Below are 7,969 nucleotides of genomic sequence, written 5' to 3'. Positions count from 1 at the left end.
ATTCAATTGAGCAGTCTGTCATTAGTCTGATGAAAGTCCCTTATAGGTGACTTGATATTTTGTTCTCTTGTTGCTTTTAGAATTCTCTGTCTATGAGGTTTGTTGGTTTGACTATAATGTGTCTCAGAGAGGATCTTTTTGGATTGTATCTGTTTGGGGATCTTTGAGCCTCCTGGTCCTGAAGGTCTGTATCTCTCCCTGTACCCAGGATGTTGTCTTCTATTATTTCATCGAATATGTTTTAAATGCTTTTTCCTTTATCCTCCACTTCTGTATCACCCATGATTTCGGTATTTGTGCCTTTCAGGTTGTGGGCTAGCTCTATTGCATTTTTTTTTTCATTTTTTTAAAAATTCTTTTTTCTTTCTTTCTTTCTTTTTTTTTTTTTTTTTTTTGTCTTTTTGTCTTTTTTCCATGTCCGGCAACGGATCGCAACTCTCAGTGTTGCCCCCGTACCGGACCGGGGACCGGCAACGGGATCGCAAGCCTCGGTGTTGCTCCCGCGCCTCGCTCAGCCAGTGAGCGGGAACCGGTCTGTATATGGGATCCGAACCCTCGGACGGGAGCACCACCGCGCTTCCCAAGCGGCGCACCATCCAGTGCTCCACCGGGCTGGCCCGTTTCTTTATTTTTTTAAATTTTATTTTATTTTTATTTATTTTTGTTGTTGTTGTTCTGCCTGGGTTATTTCAAAAAGACCATCTTCAAGATTAGAAATTCTTTCTTCTTCTTGTTCTAGCCTGCTATTTAAATTCTTGGTTGTGTTTTATTATTTAACTGAATGAATTTTTTAGCTCCACAAGTTCTGCTACATTCTTTCTTAGGATATTAATATCTTCCTACATTTCCTCTTTCAGATCCTGTATCAATTTTCTCATTTCATTGTGTCATCTAATTGAGTCTTCTTGTATCTCATTGAGTTTCTTTAAGAGTATTGCTCAAAATTCCTTTTCAGTCATTTCAAGGACTTCCTGCTCTATAGGGTCTGGTACTTGAGAATTATTATATTCCTTTGGTGGTGTCATATTTGCTTTTTTTTTTTTTTCATATTTCTCGTATCTCTATGTTGGTGTCTAGTCATCTGGTAGAGCAGTTGCTTTTTCCAGTAATCTGGAATGTGCTTTAAAGAGAGGGAGTTCCTCTTGTGGATGTGTTTATAATGACCATTGAGTGGGGTGTTTTAGTATTGGTTCCAGACAGATGCAATAGTGTAGTCTCTGTGTAGGTAATTTTGCCAATAGGTAATTTTGCCAAATTCATTGTTGGAATTATATGTTAGTGCCTCTGTGACCTAGCTCCTGGGGCACATAGAAATTCCATACTGAGTTTGGTGACATTATGTTGGTTGACCAGGATGTGGCAAGGTCCCAAATTCCTGGGGTAAGTGTCTCAGGGACCTGTCACTCTTTGGCTATGGGGGATCACCTTGGGCAGGCCTGTTGGCAGCCTGGCCAGTTCCCCTGACCCTAATGGGTGCACTGGGATATGCTGGTACTCTTCAACTTCAACAGGTGCCCCTGGGTAGGTTTTCTCTTTCCTCTTTCCTACATGCAGAGGTTCCTCCTGGGACCTTGCTTCCCCTGGTTGGGGGACAGGTGGTGATAGGGAATTTTCTTCCTTGCTTTATTTGAGTTTATCCTGGGTTTCTGTACTCGTGAGGGGTTCTGCATGACTCCCTGATGGAGGCAGTCCTGTGGGCTTCACACATACCTCTCATCCTCTGTTGTGCTACTGCGTAAGAAAGTGTAATTGTCCCTGTGGGTTGGGCCACTGGATTGTGGATCTGCACTTTCTTACCTCTTTCCCTCGGCTCCACTGGTGGCTCTCTTGTCTATGCCAAGAGTGGTCAGTGGGCCACTTATGGGGCAGTGCAGGCTGCCAGTGTGGTATTAAGCCACTTTGTGGCACCTTGATGGCTGTCACAGACCACTCTTTCAGCATAGTGTCAGTGGCAGTGGTAGGGAGTGCTGCTTCCAGCAAGATGGAAGTTCACTTTGATGCCATCAGTCGTAGCACTGACTGTTAGAACGGGGTGTTTGCTGGGGAACTGGGGAGGTGGCAGGTCACACTGGTGCCATCAGTTGAAGCACTGGCTGTCGGGGCTGTACCACAGTTTGTTTAACCATTCACTTTTTGAAGGACACATGAGATGTTTCTTGCTGGGGAACTGGGGAGGTGGCAGGTCACACTGGTGCCATCAGTTGAAGCACTGGCTGTCAGGGCTGTACCACAGTTTGTTTAACCATTCACTTTTTGAAGGACACATGAGATGTTTCCAGATTTGACTATTACCAGTAAGGCTGCTGTGAATATTTGGGAACAAATTTTTGTGCGAGCATCAATTTTCACTTCTCTGTGATAAATTCCAGGGGTATAACTACTGGATCATATTGTAGTTGCATGTTTAGTTTTATAAGAAACTGCCACAGTGGCTGTACCATTTTCCATTCCCATGTATGAATGACCCTGTTTTCTTTATATCTTTGTCCACATTTGTTACTGTCACTATTTAAAGCCAATCTGATAGACATATAAATGCTTTTGTTTGTGGGTGATCTCTTTCTGTGAAGATCTATGGAACTGAAAGCCAAGACTTTATTTCTAGTGCCTACTATACCATCTGGCAATAATAGGTCCCAATAAGTATTTGTTAAATGAATAAATTAATAAATAAAAATAGCTTTTTATACTCTAAAATGTTAAAGTCCAATATATATAAATATTATATTAATGCAAAACAAAGGAGATCAAAAACTCAAATCTGTACTATATTTGAAATGTGCTGTCATGTATGTAACTAGAATAAGGAGATATTGTCATTATATTAATTGAATTTCATGGGTTTATTGTTTGAAATTTTGATGTTATCAACTTGTTAAATTCCTGAGGACATTCATTGCATTAGAAGTATGTGGAGAAAAAACAGACTTTGAAAATTTACTGATATTATTTTACAATGAAAAGTTATCCCAGAATAATCATTACAGTTTTTTTACAATAGAATCTTCATTGAAACTAAACATACTATAAGCACATTTTTTAGATGAGATAACTTTTTACAATGAGGAATTACAGCAATGTTAAACTATTTTAGCAATAATGACATGTTGACCTCACTTCACAAAACAGGTCCACTATTATATTATCAGAACAGATTTCTGTAGGCTCCATACATTAAAAAAATCTCACCATTAGGTGAGAAAATAGAATTTTGTGTTTAGCTATACTTTTGGGCAAAATACTTTTATTATCCAAAAAATGTGAATTAGCATGGAGTAGGCAGTGAACCAGCTGAACTCGAGGTTTCATTTCTTTTTAATTTAGGGGGGAAGAAATATGAAAGGCTCAAAATGAAATTACTTCATCAGAATTCACATTTGATTTCCATCTTTTCAGCTACCCAGCTGCATCAATGCTCTCAACTGACTATACTCCCAGATGCATTATTCAAGGAAGCTATTCAAGAAGGAATACTTGCAATATGTGTTATACTGAGTAGCGAGCTAATTAAAAGAAACTCACAGCTGGATTTTTGGAAGGCTTTGATCTTGATTGTAAGATGCTAAAAATGCTTGTTCATTGGATTTTGTTTTGTATTCACTGAATCTGTAGGCTTCCCTTGTAAGGAAATTTGTAAGAATTCCTCATGAATGAGTGAGAGAATCCTTTGCTCCCTTCTTTCTGTTAGCACGTAATGAATTACATATCTTATATAATTTCTTCCATTTCAAAGGAGTCCTCCTGTTCAAAAGTAATGGTAAAAGTGCAATCATCCAAGAAGGCTAAAGAAAATCCCTACACTTAAAAAATATGTGCTCTGAAATATATTTCCTCACTGAAGACTTGTGAAATGCATATGGTATTTTGCGTTGGGGTTATTTTTTCCTCAACAAATTGCAGGACTTCAACTTTGCTGGAGTATACAGTGCTAGACTTAAGCCATATAAAATCTAGTTGGGAGGAGAGCAAAGACAGCAGAGAAATCTAAACAGTGAAATAATATGAAGATAAATAGAATGGACTACATGAAAAGAATATTGGACAAGAAAACAGCAATAGAATGACTGAGGCTTCGTCACTAACAAGTAGCGTGGCCTGTGAATCTGCCTCTTGGGTTCTGTACAACATCAGTTTCTTCAACTGCAAATGTATGAACTATGCAAGACGATGCCTTTTTATTCCTGAGGCAAGTTATTTTGTTGAAAGTAATCAGGTTGTTCCTACTGGCTTGAACAGAAAATGGGAGCTTTACATGAGGGGGAAAAGTGCACTTTAATTAAACCAAGTGCAGAAAGTGTAATTGGGACTTACATGGAACTGAAAATCTGCTGGGATATTTGTCTTCTTTCTAGAGCTACCTGGTTTCTTCTCTCAGTTGAGCTCTGAGTCTGATTCTATATTTTTTTCTCTCCCTCTTCCTATTTTCTTTCTCTGCTTGTCTGGCCAAGTCCTTCTCATTCTAGTGTCAACACAGCATAAGTAGAACTGAGTTATCTTCTATATAGATTCCAACTCCATAGGTAGAAAAACATGTTGGTCAAGTGTGAATCAGAATCTGCCCATTTCGGGCCGGCCCGGTGGCGCACTGCTACAGTGTGCCGCTTGGGAGCGCGGTGGCGCTCCCGCCGAGGGTTTGGATCCCACATACAGACCGGTTCCTGCTCACTGGCTGAGCGAGGTGCAGGTGCAGCACCGAGGGTTGCGATCCCGTTGCCGGTCCCGGTCCAGTACAGGCGCGACACTGAGGGTTGCGATCTGTTGCCGGACACGAAAAAAGACAAAAAGGAAAAAAAAAAAAAAAAAGAATCTGCCCATTTTGCATTAACTGACATTAGGGATGGGGTCATATGGCTCACTGTCTGCTCAGTGGGCACCCTACACTGAGAAAGACATACAGAGACAGAACAAGAAGATTAAGCAACATTTCTACCTCACTAAGAGACTATTATGAAATTTTAGAGAAGCAAAAAGTTTTTTTCATGTATTCAACAATAAAAATGTTCATTCTAAAAACAAAATTGCATACATATGTAGATTTCAAAAGTATCATGAAAGATGTGTTTGGAGAAAGAATACACAGATTCTTGTGGTCTAAATTGCTTGCCTCTCAGGAGTAATATAAAATACTCTACATGCGTAACCTTATCTATTTCAAGTAAAACTTGTCAGTGAATTGGTATTACTTCTGACATCCATATACAAAATTCTTCTTTTGGTTTTATTTGAATATGAGCTATTAGGCATGTTTTGGATGACTTCTCTTTCCTTTAAAATGATTATATAAAGAAAGTAAAACTAACCTTACAAAAAATCACTGGATAATGTTTACACAACTGGAGAATTTATATCTGTTAATATTAAGCTCAGTGGACTGAGATTCTCTTTTCAAGAAAAGGTCCATATCCTTAGAACATGGTTTGTCCACTACTGTGGAGCACCTCAATTTTCACTTAAGTTGTTTATTCCTCAACTAGTTGATGTTATATTAAAATGTTTGAATTTTGAATTACACATTTGCAGTTTTTGAAAGAACTTAAAATAAAAACTTAAGTATTTAGTTCTTTAAAATTTTGAGAAAAATTGTTTTCTGATTTAGCTGAAATGCATCTAAAATCTGAGTTGTATGAGATCATTTAGAACAATCTCCTTCAGTTGTAAATACTTTAAAATTATCATTAAGTATTCTCAGATGGATATAATTTAAGACGAACATCATGATGGACCAGTTGTATTGATTTTCCTGGTTAATTAAGGCAAAATAATAATAATTATTATTAGTTATATTTGATAAAATTTAATGCTTAAAAAGACCTGTAAACATGTTTTCATGTAGCCATAACTAAAATTGTAAAATAAAAATAGGAATAATTATTTATTTTACTTACATAAAAGGCTGACAGGAATGAATTATTTTGCATATAGCCATATTGCTATAAGGAAGCAAAGCCTAGACATGCTCTTCAACTCTGATTCAAATCCACCATTCTTTCTATCGTACTGCAGGGTCTAATATTCACTAATAATTTCTATGTGCATGATAATCACCCTGCTCATTTAAAATAATCCAATTGAGCTAATATTTTGTCTCTAACAGAAGCAATAAAGATTTCTCTGGGAAGGGAATTAGCATTTCATTTCAAGTAATTATCCTAAAAAATATTAATATGCAATTACATAACCCAAATATCTATAATTCCCTTGGTGCATTATTTATGATTTATATGAATTCTTCAGCCTATTTTGAATTTTATCCTAAATTCCTTCTGAATGATATCTTTAAGTGCACTGAATACCATCATCCTTTTATTTCCCACATTTAACCCAAGGTCAGGGTCTTTATATTAGAATTCTATGCTCTATAGGTTACTTTCACATCTAATGTAACCCCACTTTTAAGATTTTCATTTTTTTTAATATACTAAATAATTATGGTTCTATTTAATTTGGGCCAACTGTTTTTGACATATGACTGAAGCCTCGACCTCAGCTCATTTTAAGTACAGAAAAACAATTATCAAGACTAATAACTCTTGGGCCGGCCCAGTGGCGCACTTGGTTGAGTGCGGCACTTGGGAGTGTGGCGGCGCTCCTGCCGAGGGTTTGGATCCCATATAGAGACTGGTCCACTCACTGGTTGAGCACGGTGCGGGCGCAACGCCGAGGGTTGTGATCCCATTGCCGGTCGCGGTATGGGCGCGACACTGAAGGTTGCGATCCCATTACCGGTCACGAAAAAAGACAAAAAGAAAAAAAAAAAGAAAAAGACTAATAACTCAATAAATTGTTCCTTGAGTAAAAGCACTAACTAAATTCACTTTAATGCCTATATTAACCTGAAATTTGAACATAATTGGGAAAATAAAAGCATGCTTTATTTGTCTAATTTCAGAGGGTAAATTATTTACCACAATAGTAGCTAACATGCATCATGTTACAGCTGCATACCTTAACTCTGTTTCTTCTAGACAAGAACACATGTATTTTTGTTTTCTGATTTTACACATGCAGAAACTGAGATACACAGAGGTTAAGGTATTTGTCTCTCTGTATATAGCTGGCAAGTGGAAGAGCTGATACTTGAACAGGGGCAGTCTGGACATCCTGCTTTCTAAGAAGACCTCCAGGCATTTTCCTGCTGACACTGTAATAGGTATTGATCGACAGGCGAGAACCTACTGGACCCTGCCTCAGTCTCCTCCACTTGCCAGGCCCTTGATTCTCCTTCTGTAAATTTCTGACAACTTGAGCTCTTATCCATTGCCATTCTCTGAGGGCCTAGCACGTCTGCCTGACTGTCTGCAAACGTATCTCTTGCCCAGGCTACTTTCTCAAACTGAAGGTTCTTCTTGGCTTTGTGTGACCTATATTTTCTAAGCTGAACAAACAACTCAAACAAAATACCAAAATCAAAAAGTTACAGAGTGTGAAACAAAAATATGGTGACATAGTCATCATTCCGGTAATCTCTAAAGTATCTTGAGATCAAAAATGGAGAATTTGTTTTTAACAAATATTTTTAACTTCTAGTATGCACACCAGACATTTCAGAGGGAATAACATCCAACTCCTGATGGACAGCTACAGAAAGTGTTAAGATCGTGGTTGTGGTATCATGACTTGTAGTGGAACTGGCAGGAATGGGTCCAGTTGCTGGGAGAGAATCAATCATCTCATTAAACCTGAGACTGGCTCTCTGCTTTTAGTCTCTGTAATACAATTAGACTAACAACTTCAAGTCTTACAATCTAACTTATTACATAAATAGACCAAACCATCACAAAATATTTTCACAATATCCATCATTTCTCTAGCTAAATAAAGAAATCAAACTTATATTACTAACTAGTTTATCAGTTAACCTTCCAGAAGTAGTATTTTACAAATATGTCTATGTCTAAATTGACTCCCCTAAAGTTTATCCTGTGGTGCTAATAGCTTGAGCTAGAAAAGTAAAGGATTCTTTTTGCTT

This window comes from Galeopterus variegatus, unplaced genomic scaffold, assembly GCF_000696425.1.
Source record: "Galeopterus variegatus unplaced genomic scaffold, G_variegatus-3.0.2 Scaffold7313, whole genome shotgun sequence".
In the NCBI taxonomy this organism is placed as follows: domain Eukaryota; kingdom Metazoa; phylum Chordata; class Mammalia; order Dermoptera; family Cynocephalidae; genus Galeopterus; species Galeopterus variegatus.
Note: the sequence above shows the minus strand (reverse complement) of the source record.